Source organism: Cicer arietinum, chromosome 6 (genome assembly GCF_000331145.2).
Source record: "Cicer arietinum cultivar CDC Frontier isolate Library 1 chromosome 6, Cicar.CDCFrontier_v2.0, whole genome shotgun sequence".
Lineage (NCBI taxonomy): Eukaryota > Viridiplantae > Streptophyta > Magnoliopsida > Fabales > Fabaceae > Cicer > Cicer arietinum.
Window position 1 is genome coordinate 33,745,069 of NC_021165.2, and position 10,405 is coordinate 33,755,473.

At 33.7% G+C, this 10,405-nt stretch overlaps 1 long non-coding RNA gene across 2 annotated transcripts in view; it reads right to left on the reverse strand.

The window, feature by feature from the left end:
• LOC113787109 (uncharacterized) overlaps positions 1 to 6,969 on the reverse strand; it is a 30,450-nt gene extending 23,481 nt beyond the window's left edge. Inside the window, exons 1-2 of one of the 2 annotated variants that reach the window (XR_003473394.2) lie at positions 5,161 to 5,556; positions 4,846 to 5,049 (exon numbers count right to left, since the gene is read on the reverse strand). This is a non-coding gene — a long non-coding RNA (uncharacterized lncRNA). Of the gene's footprint in view, positions 1 to 4,709; positions 5,050 to 5,160 lie in introns of those variants that run through there. The other variant, XR_003473393.2, reaches the window with a different exon arrangement.
• Positions 6,970 to 10,405: the final 3,436 nt, after the last annotated feature.

The window sequence follows — 10,405 nt, forward strand, 5'->3', positions numbered from 1 at the left end:
AGAAAGATAGAGGATGGTGCGATCATTGCAAGCGACCTAGACATACGAAGGAAACATGTTGGGTGCTTCATGGAAAACCGACAGGTCTAAAACCATGATTCAAAGACGCACGCGGATATGCTGTTGCTAATGAAAGTATTTCCAGAAACATTGCAGAGGTGAGCCCTTTCAACAAAGAACAAATAGAGATGCTACATAAACTAATGCAACAGGCACTGCAAAACACTAGTACCTCTTCTTCCACTATTACTCTAGCCCAAAAGGGTAATTTTTCTACTGCCCTTCATGTAAATCACCAGGAAATAAACTCTTGGATTGTTGATTATGGTGCCTCGGATCACATGACTGGGGACATCATTGTATTTAGAAAATACACTTCATGTCAAGATGGATCTTTTGTCCGGATAACAGATGGTACCACCTCCAAGGTGGCTGGTAAAGGTTCAGTGGTTGTCTCTAATGATATTACTTTTAATTAAGTTTTACATGTTCCTAAACTAGATTGTTGTTTATTGTATATCTGTAACCAAAAATTTAGGATGTGTTATTAAGTTCTTACCACATTTGTGTGAATTTTAGGATATGAATTCAAGGAAGATGATTGGCAATGTTGAGGATAGTGCAGGCGTTTACTTCTTTAGAGTTGAAGACCAAAATAAGAGATCCTATAAGACTGCCCTTATGCGTTCATCAAAGAATGATAAGGATGTAATGTTATGGCATTATCGCCTAGGACACCCAAATCTCATTATTCCATACAACTAGGGTTGTGCATGGTTGGTATTTTTAAAAAACCAAACCGTATACATTTTAAAAGCAATATATGGATTCAGATTTATAACCAAATTCATTATTTGGTTTAAAATCAGTTATAAAATCAATTGTAAAATTGGTTATGGTTAAATAACCGGTTTCTAGTTAAGCAACCGATTTTGAAATATTCAATTTTAAAATCGATTTTTTCTCAAAACCGGTTAAAGTTTAATTATTTTTTTAAGAACCATTTATTCATAGTTTAAAAACCGGTTATTTAAAAAAACGAATTATTCATATTTAAAAATCAATTATTTTTACAAAATGGAAGCTCAATAAAAATGTATATCAACCATACAATTATTTTCTTTTGTGATTAAAATTGAACATGTTCAATTGCTTATAATCACTTGTGATTAAAATTGATTTATTACTAACTTTATTAACACCACTGATTCTGATTCATACAAGTTCAATAAATTGCTTATTACTAAAACCATAGAAAATACAAACATCTGAAAGTTTTTTCGACCAAATTTAACAATTACTGCATCATAATAAAACCGTAGAAAATACAAACACTTGAAAGTTTGATTCCAACACCGAGATGGACACCACCAACACAAGATTTAGTAAATTTAAAATATTAATGGATTTAATATATTAATTTTTGTTTTGAGGATTTATAATTAAGTTAAGTTTGAGCAATATCTAAATCTCAATATCATTTCTAACCTAACACATTAATGTAATATTTTGAAAAAAAAAAATCATCGTTTAAAAATCAGTAATTTAAGAAATTATATTTAAAATATTTAGTCTATCATATTTTAGTTTTCCTCAATAAATATTAAATATCTTAATTCATTAACTAGTTATCATAAATTATAGTTGGTTAGTAATAAGCAATTGATTAAATAAAGTTAGTAATATCTCAATGAAGTTAGTAATAAATTGACGGAAAACGCTGCCGAAAGGTGGAAGGTCAGTGGGGTGATGGCAAATTCAAAATCATTTTATAGTTTTGGGGATTTTATGGTTTTTGGGAGTTGAATGGATAAAAACTAAATTCGAATATAAAACATAAGTGGGTATCCAACCGGTTGATAAATAAACCAGATTACAACCATATTGTTTTAACCAGATATTTAAAATGGATTTGGATCCGGTTTTGAATTTTAGTCTCATAACCGGTTTTTTTGCACAACCGTACATCCAACATTATAGTGATGTGTGGGGACCTTCAAGAGTGAACAATGTTATTGGATCAAGGTGGTTTGTCACTTTTATTGACGAACATACAAGAGTCAGTTGGGTGTTCCTTATGAAAGAAAAATCAGAAGTTGGGTGTATATTTGAGAACTTCCATAAAATGGTCCAAACCCAATTTTAAAGCAACATTCAAGAACTAAGAACTGATAATGGAGGGAGTATTTCCACCGCACCCTTGGTAGTTACCTTACCAAAAATGGCATTATACATTAAACATCATGTCGATATTCTCCACAACATAGAGGAAAAATAGGCACATATTGGAAGTCACTCGAGCCTTCATGTTGTCCATGAACGTATGGTATCAAAGCTCTAATACTATGAAAGTTACAATTAATGAACACCAACCTTGGGAAATTACGATGCCAAAATATGTCCCACATGAACCTGTCTTAACCACCCCATTAGAACATGTCCAAATCCCACTTGAACCTGTCCAAATCACTAAAAACACATAATATGTCGCAATAATTGTTGAACCAGTACTGGACCAGCAAACAACCACTCTTGAGGTTACCAAGCCAACAAATGGAGCACCAACAATTGGTCCAAAAGGAAAACCAAATGGAGGAAAAGAAATGCAAGTATATATAAGGAAGAAGAAGAAGCAACAAACTCTTGAGGAAGTAGAAGCATGCATTGTTCAAAAGCAAAACCAAGACTCTGCAAAAATTCAGATCCTGAACCGACTCATAAAGGTAGCATATTATGCATTAACTCTTCCTCTAATTTATCTGATAATGCCACTAATGATCAAGACTTAGACTAACTTATTGCTATGAGAAAGGGAGTAAGGTCTTGTACCAAACACCCAATTATAAACATGTTTCTGATGAAAAATAATTGTAGAGATACAAGATCTTCATCAACTCTGTGGACAACATCGACATTCCTCAAAACTTTCATGAAGTTTTCATAGTTCCAAAATGAGAGCCTGATGTAATGGAAGAAATCAAGGCACTTGAAAAGAATGGCACATGGCAACTCTCCCACCTACCAGAGGGGAAGAAGGCAGTTGGATGCAAGTGGATATTCTCGGTAAAATACAATGCAGATGGGAGTGTAAATAGGTACAAAGCTCGACCGGTGGAAAAAGGATTCAACCATTCATATGGGGTGGATTATGAAGAAACCTTTTCACATGCAGCAAGGTTGAATTCAGTCTGTGTATTCATCTCCCTAGCGGTAAATTTGGACTGACCACTTCACAAGTTAGATATAAAAAATGCTTTTCCTAAATGGTGAACTTGAAGAAGATGTCTACCCGAGAATACCACTTGGACTAAAAAATTTAGGAAAGCTATGTAAACTCAAAAGATCAATATACGAACTCGAGCAATCCCCTTAGGCTTGGTTTAATAGGTTCACATGAGCGATTAGGATGCATGGCTTCTCTTAGTGTCAAATTGACTAAACAATGTTCTTAAAGCATTTAAAAGGAAGGCAAGGTAACCATCTTCATTTTCTATGTGGATGACATTTTTATTACAGGTGATGGTTATACTAGAATTGAAGAACTGAAAATGATCCTAACTAAGGAATTTGAAATCAATGATCTTGGTCAATTAAGGTATTTTCTAGGAATAGAAGTGGCACGGTCCAAACATGGTATCTATTTATCTCAAATGAAATATATACTTGACTAACTTCTAGAAACAGAGATGTTAGGTTAGCAGACACTCGTATGGAATCCAATGTAAAAATTTGAGAGGAAAAGGATAATCCACCTACATGGCTTCTCTTAGTGTCTTGGAGAAACAAGATACAATATGTGGTTGCTAGAAGCAGTGCAGAAGTTGAACTTAGGTCAATGGCACATGGGATTTGCAAGGGGATGTGGCTGCAAATGATGCATGCAGAACTACATGTTTACACTGCCCATGAAGTAAGCTTGTTGTGCCATAAGCTTTGTTGAAAATCTTGTGCAATACGACAGAACAAAACATGTGGAAATTGATAGACGCTTCATCAAGGAAATGGTTGACAATGGACTAATTTCCCTCCAGCACACACCCTAAAGTCACCAAACTGATGATATCTTGACCAAGGCACTTCTTAGAGCCACCTATGAAAACTTAAGATTCAAGTTAGGCATGATTGATATCTATGATCGAACTTCAGGGGATTGTTGGTTATGATTAAGTTCATTAAGGGACAATTGTACAACTTTAATTAGTTGTATCATAGGAATATTCTATTACCTTTGATAGCCATATAATATCTTTCCTTTCTTGTAAATAATTGAGTTAATTATGATTTAATTAGTTTTATGATTTACTTGTACTCCCTAGACTATTTGTACCATATTGTATTATGTACAAAATCAATAAGAAATACACCAAGTTCACATTTATTTCCAATTTCATGCTAGTTTTTGTTATGTCAAATCTCAGGGAAATCATTATATTTTGTTGGCAGACAAGCTCATAAATGGGCTCTATGCATTTGATTCTATTAATTTGCAATCTTCACATTTCAATTGTGCTCCTAGTTGTAATACTGCTACTTGTAATTGTGCACATACTAATTATGTTTCTTGTTATGATGTTCATAACAATCATTGTTCCCCGTACAATTATATGATTGTTTACAACACCTGCCATGCTAAATTAGGGTTGTTGGATGATATTTTCACAAGGGAGGTGGTACGTTTGTATGGCATTCCAGCTTCCATTCTCAGTGACTGAAACCTAATTTTTGTGAGTTCATTTTGGAAGGAATTGTTCAAACTGTATCCATTCTCATACATTCAAAACTATATTCATATCTTAATCTACCAAAATATCTTAATGTTCATATATTTTAAAGAATAAAAATTACCACAGTTTAGTTGGTTACGAATCGGGGACACGACACCTTCCCTCTTCCAATCAACTTGGGAGGGAAGGTCAGAAACGTCTTTTGAACAAAACGTGCACCGCTTTGATCGCAGATTCTAGCACGTTCCTGTAGGGTGTTGAAATCTGTCAGAGCATATGCCACAGCACCGCAAATGAGCATACCGATGCCGCCGCAACAACCGTACTGGAGATATGTGTTGCCAATAAAAACATAAATCAAATATTAGGAAATTAATCAAATATTCACTGAAATTTATAAACAAATACACTAAAAATCCCCCTTAAATTACATTACCTTGTAGCCTTTGTTTTTATAAAGCATAGATATTAAGCTTGAGAAAGACATTTTTGGCAATGCAGGGTTCTTGTAAGAAAGGTTTGATTTGTGAGGAGAATGGCGAGCAAGTTGGTCAAGGTTTGTAAGAAAGGTTTGATTTTGAGGGGTATTGTTGGTATTCCATACTTCATATTTCACTAACCCTAATTTCACTAATCCTAAACCATAATCCCTAAACTCTAATTTCACTAATCCAAAACCCTAAACTCTAATATCACTAATCTCATAAAATTGTTCCTAATGTTCTGCTCAATTGTAACTTTTTTCATGACTATGATAAAATTTCTATTGTTTGCAAAGCATGTTGTTTAGGAAAATCTTATAAACTTCCTTTTGTTAATTCTACTCTTGTTTATGATACACATTTACAACTTATATACTCCAATATTTGGAGTCTTGCGCCCATTATGTCTACTAACAGAAGCAAATAATATTTACATTTTATTGATTTTTTTTTCCAAGTTCACATGGATCTATCTTTTGCAAGCCAAGTATGAAGAACTTTCATGCTTCATTCATTTTAAGACTATGGTTGAGAATCAGTTGGGATTCAAAATCAAATCAATCTAAACAAATGGAGGAAATGAGTATGTTGCCTTTGAATTTTTCCTCACTACTCATGGTATTACTCATCGTGTCAATTGTCCTTACACACAAAACAAAATGGATAAGATGGACACAAACATCGTCATATTACTGAGATAGGAATCACTATCTTAGCTAATGTTTATATGCCTTTGAAGTATAGGGAAGGAGGAGGCATTTAGAATAGTTGTTTACATCATAAACGAACTACCTACTCCTCTCCTCAATTACTCAACTCCTTTACAAATGCTTTTCAATCAAATTCCTAAATAAAATAGTTTAAAAATCTCTGGATGTGGTTGTTATCCTTACTTGAGGTCATACAAGAAGCATAAACTTCAGTTTAAGTCTGAATAATGCGTTTTTCTAGGCTATAGTTCTAGTCATAAAGGTTATGTTTGCCTTGCACCTTGTGGTAAAGTATACATTTCTAGACATGTCAAATTTGATGAAAACGTATTTCCTTTTCATGTTAACTCTTACTTCCATTCTAGTACAAATGGTGTAGTTTTTCCAATGCATATTGAGCATACTACTTCCATTCATGTTATTCATTGTCATAATAGATTTCAACCACTCACTACTAATGATGTTGATTCCTTTTGCACGGCTCTGTTGAATGTTATTATTGAGACCACTCATTTTGTTCTTCTTCAAACATCCTCAATTAATCAACAATATGGTGCTACACATACCTAAAACCCTCAAATAACTTTATTTATCAACTTTGTCTCACCTTGAACCATATTGGACAAGCTCTCAATCCCAATCTTCTTCACTTGATCCAACACATTATGATCTCACACCTAACTCCTCCACCGGTCCTATTCCTAGAGCTGCCACCAATCAACATAACATGTTAACAATAGGCAAATGTGGTATTTTCAAGCCTAAAACATACATGCCAACAACTTCAAAGTCCAATTAGGAAGCACCTTTGCACATTGAACTGAGATTAATCAAAATAGCTTTGAAATGTTCTCATTGGAAGTCAGCCATAGAACAAGAATTCAATGTTATTCAACATACCAAGAAATGGGCTTTTGTCAAACTTCATCCTCATGTTAATGTCATAAGATGCAAATGGGATTTTTGTGTCTAATATAATCCCGATGGAATTATCTCTAAACATAAATCTCGAGTTGGATAAAGAGTATATCAACAACAAGAAGGTTTGGAGTTTTCAAAGACTTTCATCCTTATAATCAAGCCTACCACCATTCGAGTTATATACAACAAATAGACATTAACACTACTTTCTTAAATAGAGACATCTCTAAAACTATTTATATGGCAACCCCCTCTAGTTTTGTCGAAGGTGGTTCATCTTGTTTGCAAGTTAACAAATCACTCTAAGCCTAAAACAAGCCCCTAAGGGATTGGTTCTAGAAATTACATTCTTTTCTCACCTAACTAGGCTTACAATCCACCAAAAGTGACGTGTTCCTTTCTACCAAAATTGTTCCCTCTTCTCAATATCTTAGTATATGTGGATTGGCAAATCGATTGAAATAACCTTTTTGAAATCACAGTGAACTTTGAGCTTGTGGCCAAATCGATTCTGAGTATTTGTAAATCGATTATGAGACTTAGTAAATCGATTAAGTAATCGATTGGTGTGATTTTTTACTTTGAACAAAACACCTACAATCGATTATGAAATCGAGGCATATAAGTCTAAACATAATTTACTGAAAAGAGTTTTCAAAAGAATCGATTGGCAAATCGATTGGCTTGTGTAGTTTCAAGATTCAAGAAAAACAAGACCCGCGATAATCGATTGGGAAATCGATTAGACCTGTTTTAGAACTTTAATGAATCGATTGTCAAATCGATTTATTAGTTGTTTTTCAGAAACTATATAAACTGTTTTCAATCATTCTCTCATTAACTCTCATTAACACAATACAACACATTGTTAACATTCTGATATTGCTTTTTCAGATCAAAACCAAAAAGATTATCCATAATCATTGAGAGAGCTGAAAAAGTATTCTTGAGAGAAAAGACAATGTTCTCATAATCCATCATTGAATAACCAGATTCGTGAAAAGACACATTGTTCAAGATTGAAGACTTCTTTTTGTACTTCTTTCATTTTGTTGAAAAAATACTTTGTAAAGAAAACGACTGCTAGAAATCCAGCTAAAAACTGGTGGCGATCTTCTTGGGTGAGAGGCCTCATCAAGAAGGAGTCGTACTTTGATTTTGTGTGAGTCTGCTGAGTGACTACAAGGATCAAGGGGTGAGCAATAGGAAAGAGATTGTGAGAGATAGATAGGTTTCGAGGAAACTGGACAATCTGTAAACAATTCACAATTCTTTCTATTGGAGAAAAAGCTGAAATTTAGTTGGATTGTCTGGACTGGATGTAGGTTGTCTCGTTGACAACTGAACCAGGATAAATCTTGGTGCATTCTATCGCTTATCTTTTTACTTTTAATTGTTAATTTTGTATGCCGCATTATAATTCCACTGTGTATGTAATATTGCTTTAATTTGATTAAAGACTGATATATTCTGATTATTTCGAGGTCATAATAATCAACATCAACCACCGATTATTGTGAGGGAAATTTCCAAAATATATTTGGAATTATCTAATAATTATATTAATGTAGAAAAACTAAATAACTTAATGTATTACTTGGTCAAATGGTTGCAATGCTTGGGTATAATGCATCTGTTAGCCATCGAACCAATGCATCTGTTAAGTTATCAAATGTTATAATCTTTTTCAAGAGTTTTTTTATTTCACCAATTGCTATGGGTTTCTCTATAAATAGAGACACTTTTGTAGGCGAAAAGAACAATACGATTTTTATGTTTACATGAGTCAAATTTTTGTCAAAAATATTTTTGAGTCATTTCTTCTTTTCTCTAGTCCACGAGAATAAATGAATGAACTTTTTTTGGTAAACTATCATTGACCGATAGGCTTGATGTGAATGTGCAATTCACCTCAAGGATTCTAAAGTATGTTGAAGGAGATTCTCTTATTAACCCGTTTGCATCCAATATATATAGATTGATGGGGTGAATCGAACCTAAAGCTTAGTGGGATATGTCACACCCTGATTTTTAATAGTGCGAGTGCATTTTTTTTTTCAAAAACAAATTAATAACAACTTAATAAAATACCATATTGTATCACAAACAACAAAAATCATAAATAATGACATCATAATTACCAATAAACTAAAATAGTTTTTAGGATGATAATTCAAAGTATTCAAATAGAAAAATACACTGGGGCTATGAGACTTATCAAGCATCGCTCATACCCCTGGGGTATTCTTAACAGACACCTGTACAAAAGTACTGCCCCTGTTATTCCCCCCACGGTCACGTCAAAAAGTGGAACATGGACCCACCAAAATAAAAGTCAACTGCCAGTATTTGTTATAGATACAGTCATCCCAAAATAAAATAAGTACAACCACCAAAGAAAGACATCAAGTCCCTATACAACAAAACTAATCTGATCATACTCTAACAACTACAATAACAAGGGTGACCTCCACACACTCTGCATCTTCCCGTGCTCTATTCATCCCGAGCACCAATCCTGAGGGTATTGGATAATCGATCCTCTCGCGAGTGAGCTCCACGAGGTTTACTGCTCTAGCTCTCCTACTTGTCCTCATTACCCTCCCCTTATAAATAGTCCTGCTTGAGATGGGGTCGTATACCCAAGAAGTCGACGAATCTCGATCAGGGAAGTCTAACGATGTTTCCGTCGTCAAGGTAACAATCGGTGGAACGAACTCGGGTATCATCTGAGGGCAAAGCCCAAATTCCACAATAATGTAAAGGGTCACCAACCGAAATTAACAAATAACACTTAGCACAATTCTTATATTTTCAATGATCAAGAGAATCTTTCGTCTTAGCATACTTATCGAAAGGGTTTTCATATGTCAAAAATGCATAAACAATGTTGAAAGATGAAGTTTTTGAAAAAATGCATTGTCGTATTCGAATACAGCATTTTCGTAGCCGAATACAAGTGTTAAGTCAGTGGCAAAAATCATTCAGTTGTATTCGAATACGATGTTAAAATTTCAATTAAAACTGAACGATACACATGTGTATTCGACTATACACTAGTTGTAGATGTGACACCCTAAACCCCAAAATAACATTTATAATAATATATACTAAATTATTTGAAGAAAACTTGCAGCGGATAAAGAAAATCTGTTAAAGAGAATAAAAACTTTAATATCTAATTTAGGATATCACGTTTCTCTAAATACACATGTAAAAATTCAACTTTGTTTTTTTTTTTTTAATTAAAATAGTACAATATCAATGAACTTGATTCAACTAGAATTTCTTGATTTAATTCCCAAGACTTACTCATACTAAGTTTTCATATAAAAAGTCATTTATAATAACATAAGTAAAATACACATTACAACTCTTAATTCCCGGTGTCACCTATTAGAGCGGGGTTTCTCCCAAACTTGAACTTCGAGACTCATTAACCTGTAATAACTGCGATTTCGCAAACGCAGGGCCAAGCCAGTCAAACACAAACAACGAAGGAGGTGAGTTTTGAAATCATGTTAATAGTATAATATGAGTAAGAAGAACACGCAAACAATCATAATAG